We start from the raw sequence: 17889 nt of genomic DNA on the forward strand, positions 1-17889 counted from the left end.
AGTCAGGTAAATGTGTATACTCATATATCAGACTTCTATGGGAAAGCCGGTCCTATGCTACAAAACCCAGAGCTGGGTTTTCATGCTATCATAACATTCTAGCGTCCATGACTGCACTCAGTTAGACCATGGGCTTAGGCAACTTGGACTGACAGAAGCTTTCAATGGAGTCCAACAGAATCAGCACAACTTTAGGCTGAATCTAGTTGATGTCCAAAGAATGGAAAATAATGGCAATTTTCTGAATATTGTAAACTTCTGAATTTTGAAAACAACATTCACTCCATATACAAGGATAATGACTGGATATTTAGTCCATCCCATTACCCTAATATTTTAAGAAATACCTAAATCCATGACTTTAACTCCTGGCTTTCGTCATTTTGAGCAAAATTGATCAATTAATTTATCCTAAAGTCAATCTGATTAAATAGCCAATCAATTCAGTTGAATATCTGGCTGTCCCAATGAATGGGCTGACAGAATAGACCAATAATCTTGACAATGGGTCTTGGAGCCTGTAGAAAGATGTTGTAAGAAGTAGGAAGTCACCGGCTTCCCAATGTGGGGCCCCTTACTGTGGAGCAAGGGTGGTAGCAGACATGAGTAGAAAAAAGATGCCCTTTATTCTCTATGAGGGTCTCTGGGGCCCAGAGAGACGGACAGTTGAACCCTGGTTGCCTTGCTCCCCACCAGCTCTACCAGACTACGACCGCTCCCAATCAGCCCTCAGGTGTCCAGGTCCCTGTCAGCTCTAACGGGGTGGGAATTGGTCAAGCCATTCATTGGTTCTGAAGTTTCTTCTACTTAAACCAATTTGTTAGGTGCTTCATGATTTACGGGCACAGTGGAAAATGGGGCTGGGTATTGATTCTTGGCCTTTTCTATTGCAAATGGGTGTAATGTTTTATAGTATGTCAGAATAATAGCAGTGGGCACTCTATCAATGTCAAATGTTAAAAATGATCAGCTATTGTGATGTAGGAGATTAAATATGAAAGCTTGATGGGTATATAAAAGTGAAATGGCAATAATAAAGGGATTTTTATGTTCGGCTCATTGCTCTCTGGAATCTACCTGGGGAGCTATTAGAGCCAATTGTGCTGATCAGTGACATATCACCATGGGTTAAAGGACGGGACACGTGTGCCCCTCCCCAGGTGCTGTTCAGCCTGGCAAAGTGAAATGGGACAACCATGGGGGAGAGATCAGAGTTCACTGGGCCTTACCTTTGGGAGCTTGAGTGCACATCTTAGGATGACTAGGAAGGGACAGTACCAGGCAACCAAGGCGAAACAGAAATGCCAGAGGTCACTATATCCCTTCTTATTTTGTCCTGCCATGATAGCTCAGTCACTAAAGTCAGCCTAGAGAATTCACCCTTCTCTTCAGGGTCTCTAGAGAGATGGCAATCCCATTCTATAAAACCACAGAAAGCTACAACTGGAATAGATTTTATAGGTCACCTTGTATAGTTATACTTCGCTTTTAAAACTCAGGAAATTGAAACCCATAGAAGTAAAGAGACATGCCCAAGGTTACACAGCCAATGAGTGGCAGAGCCAGACCAAACCCAGGTCCAGGCTAGAACTCTCTTGACTGTCTGTTTTCAGCTGCCATTGGTGTGTGACACCATCATTATCCTATAGATCAGTGCTGCCCAATAGAAATATAGTGAAAGTCCTATAAGTAGCTTTAAGTGTTCTAGAAACCATATTAAAAATGTAATAAGAAATAGGTGAAATTTATTATTTTTTCTTTTTTAATTAAAGTTTACTGGGGTGACAAATGTTAGTAAAGTAACCTACATTTCAGGTGTACAATTCTGTATTACATCATCTATATATATCATATTATGTGTTCACCACCCAGTCAGTTTTCTTTCTTTTTTCTTTTTGTTTTAGAAAAAATAACACAATTTTATTTCATTTGTTCAGTTGCATTGATATAATCATTATTTTATTTTATTTTATTTTGGTGAAATTTATTTGAATGTATTTTATTCAACCTACAATAGTCAAAGTATTATCCCTTCAACATGCAATCAATATAAAAGTTATCGAGATAGTTTACATTCTTTGTTTCATACTAAGCCTCTAGGGGTATCTTACTCTTACAGCACATCTCAGTTTGGACTAGCCATACCAAGTGCTCAGTAGCCACGTGTGCTAGTGGCTACCACACTGTGTTTGCAGCTCTAAACTAGATGTATGGGGCTAGGGGGGTGTGTATGTAGTTCATAGGTAATTAGGGCTTAGAGGAGGGCATGTCTACTTTGAAAAAACGAATATATACTGTAATACTCTTGTAAATGTTTTTAACAACCTGGTTTATAAACACAAACTATGAACAGTAAACTTTGATAAAATCTTAGTGAGGGGGGGTGGGGGGTGGGTCATGAGGGTAAGGGGGATCAAATATATGGTGATGGAAGGAGAACTGAGTCTGGGTGGTGAACACAGAATGGGATTTATAGATGGCGTAATACAGAATTGTACACCTGAAATCTATGTAAATTTACTAACAATTGTCACCCTAATAAATTTAATAAAAATAAAAAAAGAAAAGAAAAAAAATCTTGGTGAGGACACACTGAAGACAACTACCAGTTATATATGAGGCTGCTCAGGGGTGTATGGAAGGTGTATTAGGATTTCTGGGGTTTGTAAGGGGCCTGAGAAATATTTTATGTTTGCCAGAAATGAGCATGAATTTATGAAGACTAAGAAACCTACTAGCCCTTTGGGGCAGGACAACTTCTCAGATGATGATGCCATTATAAGTTACCAAATTCATTTGCTGAGAGAAGACCCAATTCAAGAACTGCAGAGTCTCATGTGGAGGTTGAATTAAGTCTTAGACTTTATATAGGACACCGGGTAACCCTTGAGGCATCCAGGTGCCTGAGTCACTGATGTCCCTCTCTCAAATATACCGGGGGATGGCAACCTTGCCGAGCATGCCGTGTGCAAATGGGCCCACCTACGCCCTGACACATCCATCCTTGAGTACGGCCAAGGGTGGGGAAAAGAGAGGTCATCATTTCCAGCTTCTTGCTAGAGATCTGGCTAGTCAGGTCCTGGAGATCACCCCATGGCTAGTTGAGTGAAGAGGCCAGAGCTGGGGAAGAACGGAGATCAGGGTGCTTGCAGCTGTCTCTGTGTTGCAATTTCCGGGAGCAAGCCGACCATATAATGCACACAAAGCCAGCCTGAGAACTAACACCAGGTCCCTTTCAGCCAGAGACAGGTTGTCACTCTGACAGCTATCAAGCCAATCAGAAGGGTAAATTAAGGTGTCCCCCTTTTTTTTGAGGGGCAAAGGGTAGTTAAAATGCTGATCTCCAAGTGACAGGTTTCTGAGCTGAGAGTGAACTGTCACTGCTGCCATCCTCACTCTGGAGCCTCTCAGGAGGAGCATGTCAGGGAAAGCAGCAGGCTCCTTACAGACCTGCTTACTCCCTAAGGGCATCCGGGCACAAGTTGTGCTGTCTGATCTGCCCCCTGAGACCAAGAGGGTGAGGGTTCCAGCCTGTACCAGTTCCCACTGCAGTGGGAGCCAGGGAATCAAGTTTCTACTTTCAGAGGAGAAACGCCTCCTTCTCGCCTTAATTGCAACATTAATAATTAAGTGGGTGCTTTAATGATGTGGGTATCTCATTACAGAGTGACATTGGAAATATATGCACACAAAGGCACACACCTTCGTGCATATACATGTATTCTGGAAGCAAGACACAAATCATTTAAAAAAATTATTGTAAGCAAAAATTTAAAATAAAAAAAACAACAAGGGAAATAAGTATGCTTAATTACAAGAGGACTTTATTAGCTGGCACTAATTAAAGCATGTTATGAATTCTGACAAATATCTAAAATTATTCACTTTGGTAAGTAGCTTTGACACAAGTAATTTGTTTAAAACTAGAACTTGGTGGAAAAGTTCAAGCAATTTTATTTTTGCCTGGGTAGCACATTATGCAATGTCTAGGGGGATAATTAACGATTAGTGGTTTAATGACAGAGGCACATTCATTATCCTGCTTCCCAACTCCCACTAAGATTTTCATGCTGAGTAAATACTCAAACCCACTCTGCCTCCATTTCTGTAAGTGCTGACCTCCCACTTACAGTTGAACCCATTTCTAAGATAGGGTTTGCTAAGGCCAAATATTTGTTCTCTGGTCCATCCAAGATCTCAGATGTGTTCAAGATGGACACTCCCCACTCCCCATAGATAAGGGGAATCTTGTAGTCTGCATATTCTTCATGAACCCTTCCTTAAGTGTCCCAGGGCAGTGGGCAGGCTCTATTATGAGTTTGCTGTTTTGACTTCTTTCCCAGGAGCTCTGAGGTTGACCCAGAGATCAGCAACTCCATCCCAAAGCTAGGAAGGCCTTCATTGGCCCTCTCACTGGCCCTTGCCTATTGGATTCCTTGGCTGCTCGCGTTTCTTCTCCTTGCCCACCAGGGCAAAGAACAGAGCTGTGTAGTTATCCATACATACTGAGCTGGCCGTATGCACAATCCAGGCCATTCAGAAAAGGGGAGCCTCGGAGTTTAACCCTAATTATCTAAATTGGTTATGCAACCAGGAATCTATCCTCCCAGTACTGCTCTTTGTCCTGTTCTTTACGTCCATGCAGAATGGTTCAATGCCCTGCTCTGTGTAACATGCTTTTGGGGGGACAGAGGAATGAGCAGATTGACTTCCTGGGGCTCCACCCAGTCTGTAAACCTAAGCAAGGAAAGGTCACTTCTTAGCCTCCCATGGTTCTAAACCTAGGTATACTTCCTGGAGGCAAGCAGAGAATCTTGGAAGAAGGTTGCAATCTGGAGATCATTCTCTACTTCGTCACAGAGGCCCACTGAGGATTCCCCCTCCTTCTCCTTCTTTTTCATTTTCTTAAACCAAAGTTTGAAGCTAAATCCACTGTGGGCTGAAGGAGGCACTTTAAACTTCACTAGCTTCGAAGTTTAAATGGGAAGACTTGACAGGTATGCTAATGCTCCTCTATTAAGTCTGCAGAAAATGACATTAAAGGTATTGGTTAAAGACACGGCTCAGTGTTTGAGCAATTTAATGAAGTGTTACACACAAGCTGACCTTGTAGAGGGAGAAGCTCGCGGCTCTCTCTGCGTTTTGGGAGGCCCTGGCCACTCTGTTTGACATCTGAGCTTAACACCAACCCCAGACTCATTACTGTCTGTGAGGTTCTGGGAATCGCCAAGGGGGAGGCCAGCCTTTGCTTGTAAAGTCCAGTGACAGAAAGAGAGGTAGAAATAGTGGTTGCTGATCCTCAGCTGTGAGGCCAGAGGTGCTGGTTTGAATGACATGTTCAGTTTTCATAAACATAGGCAGTGGTCCCCTGGGGGAGCTAAAACAAGAGGAAAGGAGGGACTCTCAGAGAGGGCAGGGCAGACAAGTTCAGCCTAGTGTAAAGGCCAGAGCTTCCAGCTGTCCTCTGACACCAGGTGAGTGGGTGGAGCTCAGGAGGGGGTCTCTGCCAGGAGAGGGGACAGCCTCCCAGAATATCCAGGACAAGGTTACTTGAGCATGCAGTGGTGCTACAGAGATGTGCACCCCTAGAAAAGGGTAGGTTCTCAAAACCACTACAGCAACCCCATTCAGTCACCAATTCATTCTTTCATTCATATATTCATTCATTGATTCATCAGATATCATTGAGCAGCTGATGTATATCACTTCTCTCTCCGACTGCACCTCTTCATGTTCCAGCCACATTGGTCTGCCAATTCTTAAAACATTCAAAGCTCTTCCCCACCACAGGGGCTTTGCACATATTTTCCCCTCTGCCTGCAATGCTTTTCTCATAAAGGTAGCCACCTTAAGTCCTTCTATATCAGCTTACATTTCCTCTTATTAAAGAGGCAGATGGGAAGTGCATGGAGAAGCATTAGGTCCACTGGGATCCACATGCCATTTCTGAAGTACCAGAAAAACATTTGTAGAAAGAGATCAATTCTGACCTGATGGGTTCCATGACAGAGAAAGAATTTGAGCTGATGCTTGAGGAATAGGCAGGATTCTAATAGATTGGGACTAGGTAATGGGAGGACAATGGGCAGGTATACTGTTATCACCACACTCGTTTCTGACATCCACTAGTAGGGTGTCTAATTCACGCTGGGTGACACCTGCTAAGAAGAAAAAGAAGCCAGTCAATCTAGCATTGCCATTTAGCATAGTGTAACTCTCCATCCTATATCCAGTAAAAACCTTTCCGGCATTTTTATAAACACAAGCCTACCCCTGTTTACTTTTCAGTCGGGAGCCCCATGCAAACCAAGCCTTACCCCATTCCATCCAGAACTTTCTACAAAAATAATTGTTAAACCAACACTGAGTGGCAGCCACACTCCTGGCTTTGAGTCTATAGCTCAGGCACAATTAGAAATGGGACCAAAGGGCAAAAGCTTCCTAAAGGCCTCGTGAGCTGGAGGCCTGGGGCCCATCCTATAACCCATGTTGCTCCCACAGACTAGGAACACCTCCTCCCACCCCTTTGCTTTCCTCTCCAGCTATTCTCTCCTTGTTTCCTTCCTTCCTTCTTCTCCCATTTTGTTTTGCTTTCCTCCCCTCCCTCCATTCCTCCTACCTTTCTTCCCTCTCTACTTTCTGGCTGGCTGCTATTTCTGAAATTTAATTAAGAATGTTTTCTGCACCCCACAGACATACATTCTAACATCTTTATCCCTAACCCACTGCCTGAACCCAAGACTCAGCTTCCCTGTTTCCTGGAAGGTGGACAGATAATTCAGCCCAGGGCAGAGAAGAGAGAGAAAGAGGAGCAGAAATAATCCTTCGGCCAAGAGACTGGCTCCTCTCCTAAGTAGGAAAATAAAGCCAGAAAAGAATTCACTCATAAAGCTTTTGAAGGGACATAGAAGAAAGTGGAGATATTTTTTTTTTCTCCTTCAGGAAAAAAAGCTTTTCAAATAAATAGCTGACAGCATCTCTTATTTGAGTAATTCTTTGCCAGTTATAAATGTGCCACTCTAGAGTTCTTTATTTAGAAGTGAAAAAACAAAACAAACAAAAAAAACCCCTGTATTCTCCAGGATATGCTCAGCATCACCCAGGAGAGCAAGGCTCACTCTCATCTTGAGCCGCCTGATGCCCAGCCTCAGACATTCACATATTCCACTATAATCTGATCTGGGTTATAAAAATTGAAAGAAAGAAAAAAAAAGAGGAGAGACAGCTGGTTCTCCCACACATCTGACATTTCTTTTATGCCTGGTTTAACTTTTTTGTGACAGCCTGGGTTCACTCCATTGGAGAATTTCTCTCTTCAAATGAGCTTCGTGTTCTATGTTTGAAAATTTTTCTTGAGACAAACCTGGTAATTTTTCAAGTTAAAATGTGTACACTTGAAGTACTTAGGAAATTTAAGGATCCTTCTGACCAGCACAGAAATCTGAGCTTGTTCATGGTAAAGTCCCTATATCTAACTGCAGTCTTAAAAAATAAGAAGAAGCAAGTGAGATATTTTAATTTGCTTTGAAGCAAAAACCCCCAGACTGTCAAGTTTCCTAACTAATTGATTGGTATCTCTGCACATGCCCCACTTTTTCCCTGGTGATATACAGGTGTGAAGCTGTGCTTGAATAGCACTGGGTAGCTTGTCCAGGAGTGGGAGACAGCAACAGGGATGATTTGATGTCCTTTGTCTTCTCAGTGGGGAGGTAGACTTTTCCCCTGGCTATCGGTGTCTGCTGCGTCCAAGGCCGGGAGCTCCTCACTGGGCCGATGTCTGGTTCGTTGACTACTGAGCTCACACAAAGTCCTGGAAAGATGTCGACTTTGGAGCCCAGGACCTGAGTTTGAGCTTGACTTGCCCTGTACTAACTGAATCACCTTAAGATGTCTGTTTGACTTCTCTGAGTCTCTGACTTTTTCATCTGTAAACAAAGAGTTAGGAAAAATATTTCTGCTAGGCGTGGTTTAGCGTATGTGAAGAAGTATAAGTGGGATAGTGTATATGAAGATGCTTGGTAAGCAGATTGCTTAACAACCTGCCCCCTTTGCACCTTAAGTGAGGGCCGGCCAGGGACCTAATGTGAAGTTTAACCCCTCTTTCCTCCCTCATCACACCATGCATTCCAGAAATAACTTTTGGTTAAAATTAATATGCAGGATAACAATCACCCCCTCTGTAAGCTTGGCCCTCCCCCTCACCCACTAGTTCTCAAGTTCAGGGGCATCTATGACCCACAAGAGCTGCATTCCTTGCTCAGACTATACCTTTTGAGATAGATACACTGATATCATATAAGAAATCCCATGCATGAGTGTGGCATGGGTCCTTTTACCTCTAGTTGTACTCAGAATGCGGTTCCTGGGCCAGCATCATTGCCATCACTCGGGAACCTGTTGGGGATGCAGATTCTCAGATTCTCACCTCAGACCATAATCTGCATGTTGACAAGACCCCAGGGAATCCATATGCACAGCATTTGAGGAGCACAGCTTCAGTCTACAGAAATATTGCAGGACTACAGGTTGTGGCCGAAGAAGGCCCTTCTATCCGCCATACCCCACAGCTGGGTACCTGGAGCACCTAACCCATGAAGTGCTGCCAGGCAACTATCAGCAACTGTAGTGGTAGTTTAGTCATATGGAGACGCTCCAGCTTCTTTTCCTTTTTTTTCTCTAGCACGTTCTACCACAAGGCTCTAGGTTTCGGTAGAAGGAGATATTCAAGGCCTGAGACTAAAGATCAAAAGTTTAGCTGAGTTGTGAACTGAGAATCTAAGAGCATTACTAAGATTCCTTTCATCTCTACTGCACTTACGTTTGCATACATCAGTCAATCCATCCTCCGAGTACCTGGATGGGGGAGGGGTGAGAATGTATTCAGAGAAGTGAAAGAATCTGTCCACTGTCACTCATGAATAGACGTGAACGTGGGGGCTAGAACTCTGGTCTGGTCTGTATAGTGATTTACAAATTTATGCTGCTTAAATCAAACCCGAATGGAATTTGAAGGGCTTCTTCAACTAAGGGAGCTGTGAATTCTAGAGATATTGGACAGCGGTTTGCAACTCAATCAATACTAAATCAATTCATTTAGCTTTCCAAAGCTCCCCATGCATTCAACCAGGGCTAGAGACTCTACTCCTGGTGTGGAGTGAAAACAGCTGATGCCACTCACCAATCAGCCTGCAGCACTGAGGGAGCGCCCACTGTGGGCCGCACACCACGCCAGGCACTGCGGGGTAGGGGGTGAGGGGCACTGCAAATAAATGTGCTTTGGAAACTGTGAAGGAGGATAGCATCCAAGGTACTGCTCCATGTTCTGTAGAGAGAGATATGTCCAGTAACGGTCTACTCGAGTTTCGTGCCAGCAAAAATAAATTGTCTCAACAGATGAGTTTATATGCCTTCTTTTGTTTAAGAAAAAAAAAAAACTGTCTAATTCAATGAATATCCCTCTCTTGCCTCAGCTGCCAGAAAGCCCAGAGTAAATCAGCCCAAATGTTGTAATCTACTCATTTCAGAAGCCTGAGAACATCTACTGCTTCTGCCTCCCTTCCCAGTTTCTGTTCCTTTTTGTTTTGCGTTTTGTTATGAAAAGCACTTTGAATCTTTTTCTGGTCATAAGCAGGACACAAAACACTCACACACAAGGCTGAGGCATTCTCCATTTAGTTTTGTGTAGTAGCAGAAAGGTACGCAATAATTTCATGAAGTGTCTCATGTGGGGGCTGGAGGCCCATGCCTTTATGTCGAGGCTGGGATCTCGGGCAGCGCACTGATTTAATGGGTGACACTGCTCAAAATCATTTCTGCTTTTTGGGGCCACAATTTTCTCATTCACAAAATGGGGAAGTTAGACTAGCTCTGAAAATCTGCTAAGTGAAAAAGGGAAATAGCAAAAGAACCAAAGGAGTACATCAGTGGAAATGCAGAGAGAACAAATAACGTGAACATTATTGGGTATTGAGTTCAAGAAGGAAGCTCACCTGAAGTTTGGAACCAAATGTGTAAATCACATATTAGTGTCTGTGTCTTCATGGAGGGTGGGGAAACGGAAGAGCTATTCAAGTTGTAGCAGATGAAAGAAAAGTGGCCACACATCCTTCCCCTCTGGCCTCCAATGCTCAGGTGGAGTCCAGGAGTCTGTTTCTCCACTGCTTGACCTGAGTAGGCCACATGACTTTCTTGATCAATGAGACATTAGCATATCTGACTGAACAGGGGCTTGAAAAGCTCATGTGCTTTTGGTGTTGCCCTCTTACTGCTTTTAGACCCTGCCCGCTGAGCTACCCTGCTAGGTTAGGAGAGACACGTGGCCCAGTGGCCTTCATCACATCAGCCAACCACCAGATTGGAACCACCAGGGCTAGCCTCCAGCCAGCCATCTGCATACCAGTGAGCCCAGCTGAAATCAGCCTAGCTAAGCCCAGAACATAATCGCCCACAGGAATTGTGACCTAAAGAAATGGTGATTGTTTTAAACCACTAAGTTTTGCGGTGGTTTATTATACAGCAAAAGCTAACCGATCAGACCAGTTGGGAGAGTATATCTATTTGAAGACTTGAGACTAGGAACCAGCAAATCCCAGCTAGGGAGCCTGCTAGGAAATGGAAGGCAGTGGGACCTTTTTCTCTTCATTTGCAAAACTGGATGACTTCCCACCCTCCCAACTCTTATCCCAGTCCCCACTCTCCTTTTTTTTTTTCTCTCTCTTTTTATCCATCATGTTTCTAGCAGGGGCAGAAAGAAGACATTCCCATTCTTGGCAATGCACACCTGCTAAAGGGAGAGAGGATTAGCTGTGGTAGACCAGCTAGGGGAGAAGGACGTCTGATAATTATCCCATCTTCCTACATACCCTGGCTTACAACAAAAGGAGCTGTACAAATCGACCCAACGAAATTATCGGTGCGAATCTCCCAGCCCCTCCTCAATGCTGTCCCTCTCTTGGCCAGCACTTGGCAGGGCATGTTAAGCCATCACATTCCTGCCGCTCCACCCACTCCCAGCCCTGTCCCCACTCTCCTTTTCTCTCTTTCTCAAGTTGTTACCGCACAGGCATCACGGAAGGAATCAAACAGGGACAGGTCCTATTGTTCAGCAAAGAGGCAAGAAAAAAAATAATCAAAAAAGCAGGGGACTTAAAAAAGACCAGAATTATTTCTCAAATAGAATGGGAAAATCTAACATACCTTATCACTACAGAGAACAAGCACTGTGCAAACGCCCAGGCCTCTGACTGGCATGCCGGTTGTTTTGAATAGACGCATGACATTGTCAAAGAACCTGCCATTGTGTAGCTGAAAGGCACTTGCAACATTGCATAAAAATCAGGCTTTCGTGTCACCCTTAGACTAGTCAAAGCTGCTGTTATTTCTTTCTTTCTTTCTTTTTGAAAGAAGAAAGAAGGAAAATAAGAAATGTCCCCAGAATAAGACCTTCAAAGCCAGATAAATGTTATTTCTGAAAGACATCGGAAACTGGGCACCCAAGCAAAGCCACCAACTAAAGAGGTATTGTATTTGAAAAGATGCCAGTGGGGCAATGAAGAGGTAAGACTTAGTATGGGGCTACAGTCACGGGGATTTTATACATTGAATTCTTAACAGGCTTGACTTGTCCAATCTTTCTAGATTTGGTCAACGCTCTTGCTGTCTTTTTCTCCTCAATTATTTGAATCATGAGCTGTTATATAATTTGCACATGTTGTTTTTCAGCACCCCTACAAGGTCCTTTTCATCCTGCTCACTTCTCAGGAAGGAAATTAAGTTTTAGCTCCTTGGAATTCCAAAGGGATCTAAATTCATCCCCAGGGATCCTGCTTGTCTCCAGCCGCCCTTGAAACACACTGGAAAACTCATGAAGAGCTGATCGGGGCCTTTCCTCAGGCTCGACTCTACATTGCGAACAATGTGCCCCTTTCATGGCATGCCTGGGACAATCAACAATGACAGCAGGTGAAGGGCTCTGTTGTTCTCTGAGAGAAATAGACAAATTCTCTTCCACAGACCAGAGGTGCTGGAATTTGGAAAAGTCACCTGGAAGGGCAGGGTGTGTTCTGCCTGGTCATTGCATCGAGAGACAGCTTTTCTAGTTTCCTGAAGCCTTCCTGCAGAGGAAGGTGAGCTTCAGAAGTCTATGCAGAAGTTAGGAGATTTGTACATGCACCTAAAGCCTGTACTGTGTTCTAATCGATTGCTGTCCCTTATAGTTCCACAAATTCAACCTTTACGATGAGAGAAGAATTTAACTCTAATATTGATTTGGTTTCCTGTGCACCATGGGGGAAGCTGCAGGCTGGGAAACCAGTTCTGGGTGGGCAGTCTGGCTGATGTATGCTCCCTAATTGCAAGCTTTGATTTGTTCAGCTGCTTCTAGATGTCTGGCTATTAACAAATGGCCCTTAGTCTCTGCCTGCTGTCCTCAGAGAGAAGCCTACAGCCTACAGGCTGTTGACTTTCTCTTATAACAGGGAGAGCACAGAGAGAAGAACTGTAGATTGGAAGGACAGGTCTCAGCTCGACTCCTAACCTGCCCCATGCTCTTGGGGTGGCCACTTAACCACTTGGAGTCTTAGCTTCCTCATAGGTAAAATTTACTTTATTTTATTTATTTATTAATGCCCCACTTGTTTCAGAACGGATTTAAGATGGCTTATCTGTAAAATGAAGGGATTAGACTAGATGATCCCTTGTAAGGTGTCCTCCCAGCTCTAGCATGCTCTGACAGTCTTGCTTGGCACTTGACTTTGCCGAGACTGCAGTTCAATTTCAAGTTAGAAGGATGCCAGCTGCCCCTCGAGTGTGAGTGATTCATAGTCACGCCAGGACTGTGGGATTGATTGGAGACATGTGTGCTCTGTGCTATGGTAGGTAACACATTGTACTTAGGGTTTCACATCAGCAAACCAAATTCAGGTATTAACAAATTTTATATTCATATACCTTTAATAGCAAAGAATTTACGTATTGGAGCAATTTCCAAGAAATTCCCTACAAATGATAATTCTTTTTAAATACTCAGAAAAATAATACATCCCCTTATCAATTCTCAGCCCTGTGGAGTCTCTCTATGACCTCCCACAGCTCTGCATGTCACTCACAGGCCACTGGAGCTTGAAGTCTGAAGAATCAATTTGGGGCACTTAGTTCTAAGAGAGACAGTGACAAATGGGAGTTTGTCCTGAGAGGTGTGATCAGGCAAAGAAAGGTCTGGAAAGGGTATCTTATGTGGAACAATAGGTGAAGTTGGGGATGTGTAGCTCAGAAAAGAGAAGACTTCCCAAGTTTGCATAGTAGCCATGATAAGAGGCACCCATGAGGGCCACTCTAGAACTGTTGGAGCTGCCAAACAATGGGATGGGGTATCTTGGGGGGTGGTGAGCTAGAAGCACTTGAAGCGTCAAACAGAGGTTGGGTGAACACCTGCAAGGGTGCTTCAGGAGGAATGAATGCCTCAGTTGGTCCAACTGAGCAAACATTTGTTGAGTATCTATTAGGAAATGGGCTCTACTATGAGGTAGGTACGGTGGGAGATACAAAAGTGAACAACTATTCACTATTATTTAGAATTGTTGGGGTTACAAACAACAGAAACCTACTAGAGATGTTAGTCAAAAATATGGACTTTTTGTAAAGGTGCAGGTATGACCTTTATATAAAGGTGCAAAGATTTTGTAGAAGCAAATCAGAGTCAGGTCTTCAAACACCAGCAGAATTCATATCTTTGCTCCCTTCTGCGTGTCTTTTCATTCATCTTCTCTCAGGCACCAGTTTTGTCTGCTTCTCATGTACTCATAGTTGAACACATGGCAGTTGACATATTGCAGGTCTAACTTCCTCTCTATCTCAGTTCCTCATTTTCCAGGAAGGAACCCTAATTGGTCCAATGTGGGTTAACTACTGACAAGCATGGTCCCTGGTGGGCACTGCTGTCACTTGTGAATTGGACTTAACTTGGGACAGTTGCCAGAAAGCGGGAAAGATTAGAAAAGAAAGTAAAGAATGTCCACTACAGAGGCACAGTTCTTGGATTCAAGGAGATGACAGTCCAGAAGGGGAAGCAGACACATAAACCATGAACTCTGTATAAGACCGACACAAAGTCATGTGCTATAACAGAGATGTCTGGTCCAGATGGTGCACGGGAGGGAGGAATTCTCACAGACAGGCCCAGAAGGCGTCATGGGAGAGAATGCATTCCAGGAGAGATGATTGTATTTTTTTGTTGCTGTTAGTGGTGTTGGTGGTAATGACTTTTTAATTGCATAAATAATAAATAAATATGTTCTTATTAAAAATATGGAACATCTCCTCATAGTTCATCATTGCATTTGTCTTTTTCGACTATTTCCATACATTTACATTGATGTAGATGTCTTAACTTGTATAAAAATGTGATTGTTTTGCATATGTTTTACATAAATAAAATATTATATTATTTTACAACTTCCATTTTTCACTCAATAATACTTAGAGAACTATCCATAATAGTATATACTAGAATTTACCCTATTCTGTTTGTTTGTTTGTGGGGTTTTTTTTTGCCACACATGACTTTATTTGTGAAGCCCCGGGCACAGCCCGGACACAAAGAACACGAAGGGAAAAACACAGGGCTTCATAGAGCCGGCTGCTCAGGGAGGGAGGCCCAGGACATCTGAGCCCAGCTCCTGCTGTGTCCCCGCCGCAGGCCCTCCATGAGCGCCAGAGATGCAGCTCAGGCAGCAGTGGGCCCTGCCCCTGCCCCCAGGCTAGAGAACAGGTTAGGACGTGTCCAGGTACCCCTGCTGCTCAGCCTCCAGGCCAGTCACAGACACCTCACAGCCAGGGAAGGGCCACCCTGGGTCCAGAGCCAGCGCCATCCAGGCAACGCCTGTTCCAGGACCCTCTGGTCTGCCCACTGGGTTGTCATCATGTCCACACAGCACAGGCACCAGGGTCTTGCCCTCTGCCGACCACCCCTTACCCCCCCCATGGCAGTCTCTGCTTCTCACGCCAATGGGTCAGCACAGCAGGAATGGACGGTGGGGACTGCGGTGGCTGCAGGACCAGGGCTTGGTGACAGGAAGCAGATGCAGCCGCCAAGTGGGCAGCCCCAGGCAGGGCGAGAAACGCAGCCAAGCCATAACAGAGACGGAGGGGACAGCTCATGGGCAGCTCACAGGCAGCAAGTCCTCAGGCCTCAGTGCAGCCCAAGAGGGGAAGGAGGGAAGGGGGGTGGGCAGAGCCACCAGGACCTCCAGCCCGAGGCACAGATCAGCGGAGGCCCTCTACCCTATTCTTTTTAACTGATGCATATTATTCTGTCATATGACTGCAATCTAATTTATACGATTTTAATACAATTTATTCCTCGACTAATAGGAATGTGAGATGTTCTCCACTTCTCAGTTAAAACAACGTCGTAATGGACATCTTCATACATACCTCTCTGTGTAAGTGTTTCTCTAGGTACAGCGAAGTGGACTTGCTGGGTCATAATATACATATGCACACGTAAAGATTAATGGAAACTGAAAAACTGGACTCCAAAGCAGCATCCTAATTTATTCTCCATCATCAGTGTATGAAAGTGTGTTTCACAACACTCACACTTTACAAACGTCTCATTCTTGTGGGTAAAAAGGGGTATCTCATTGTTGCTTTGATTTTCATTTCCCTGATTGCTACCGTGTTTCTCCAAAAATAAGACCTAGCCAAACAATCAGCTCTAATGCATCTTTTGGAGCAAAAATTAATATAAGACCCGATATTATATATTATATCATATCATATCATATCATATCATATCATATCATATCATATCATATCATATTATATTATAAGACCCGGTCTTATAATAAAATAAGACCGGGTCTTATATTAATTTGTGCTCCAAAAGACACATTAGAGCTAATTGTCTGGCTAGGTCTTATTTTCGGAGAATCACGGTAGTGTGCTAGACATCTCCAGTTTGGCCCTCCAAATCCACTCTTCACATTTCTTCACTCCTTTTTCTAGGAAGCTGACCTGTATGGACTATATCAACAGGCTCCTTGTCTTTCATCTTCCACGTGGATTCAGCCAGTAGAATATCCATAGGGTGGGAAGAAAATGAAGCTGGGAAATATAGTCCCCGTTCTCCTTCTCTGCCAGGTCCCCCAGGTATGTGCACACCTGTGCCCAAAGCCACAGTTCCTGTCAGCAGCCCTCTCCATACAGTTCTCCCAGACTTCTACTCTTTCTTGCACCTTCAGGCCTTGGGGTGGGAACAGCTCCCTGTGTATCAAACCGTCTATATTTTTGGTGTTATTTTGCTCCTTTTTCTGTCAATTACTGAGAGAGAGTTGTTAAAATAAAAACTATATTTGTGGATTTATCTCTCTCTTTAGATTTGTCAATTTTTACTTTCTGTTATAAGCTTTGTTATTAGGTGTATAGACATTTAAGACTATTAAGTTTTTTGATGGATTCAATGACGTTTTTATTTCTAGTGATATTTAACCTTGAGATCTATTTTTTCTAATAGAAATATAGCCACACCAGCTTTTATTATTATTATTATTATTATTATTATTATTATTATTATTAGTTTCAGGTGCACAAGACAAAGTAATACTTGGACGTTTATCATTTATATCCCTCACACTGTGTGGATCCCCCCTCCCCCCATCCACTATCCCTCTGACATTGCACCGAGCCATTACATTTCCACTGTCTCTATTCCTAATGTTGTACTCCACTTCTTGTAAGTATATACATACTTTTTCTGCTTATTATTTACAGTTTACATTTTTATTTTTAACCTCTGTGTATTTTTATATTTAAATATTTTAAAATACCATACAGTTGGTTTTTTAATGCCTATTTTGAAGGGAGGAGGAGATACATGCTATTTTATTGTGGTAAAATATATGTAACATAAAGTATATATAACTTAAAGTTACTGGCCCTAGGATACTGTGTCTTCCTTTGTTCATTTAAATATAGTACACGTCTTTATAAATAGTTTCTTCATTAAGCTTTCCTCAAATTGCCTAGTTTCACTCTGTTTTCTGCTGGGAACTTGAGTATAAAAACCAGTAAGGCTGAATGTGTCTCTTAAGGTTTCTATTTGTTATATTAATGTCCTCTGTGAATTTCCTGTTTATGTCTTCTGCCCACTTTTCTGTGGGGTTATTGTCTCTTTTTAGTTTGAGTGGTTCCTTGATTTGTAAACAACCATCACATAACCTCAATAATAGTAGTAATAATAGTAGTAATAATCCATTATCTGTTATTATGTTGAAAATGTTTTCTTTAAGTCTGTGTTTGGCTTTTCACACTTTATTCATGGGATCTTTGTGACTGGTAAGTTTTAATTTTTGACGTAGTTATATTTACCTATTTATTCACTCTGTGTCAGGGTTCAGTACAGTTTCTATAAATGGTCAAATAGTAAATATTTTCAGTTTTGTGAGTTGTATGATCTCTGTCATAACTACTCAACTCCACTGTTGTAGGAAAAAAATAGCCAGAGACAATACTTCAACAATAAATGCGACTATGTCCCAATAAAACTTTTAAAAATAAAAATGGTCATAAGCCAAACCCTATTATATATCTTTTGCATATTTCCATTTATTTAAGAAGGCCATCCCTACCCTAATTTCATAAAAAAAAAATTCTATAGTCTCTTCTAAATATTATGAATACATAGATATAGATATTTGGGCTTTTAAGCTATTCGGAATTGATTTTTGTGACATAGAATCTAGCTCTATTTTTTCATATGGATATATGTATTTACCTGTATATATAGATATATTTTTTTCTGGACTTGGTGTTTCAGTCTATCAGTCTATTTGTCTATTTATGAGTCAACACCACAGAATTTTACTGTTTAAATACTATAAATTTATTATA

This window comes from Rhinolophus hipposideros (assembly GCF_964194185.1).
Source record: "Rhinolophus hipposideros genome assembly, chromosome: 10".
NCBI classification, from domain to species: Eukaryota; Metazoa; Chordata; class Mammalia; order Chiroptera; family Rhinolophidae; genus Rhinolophus; species Rhinolophus hipposideros.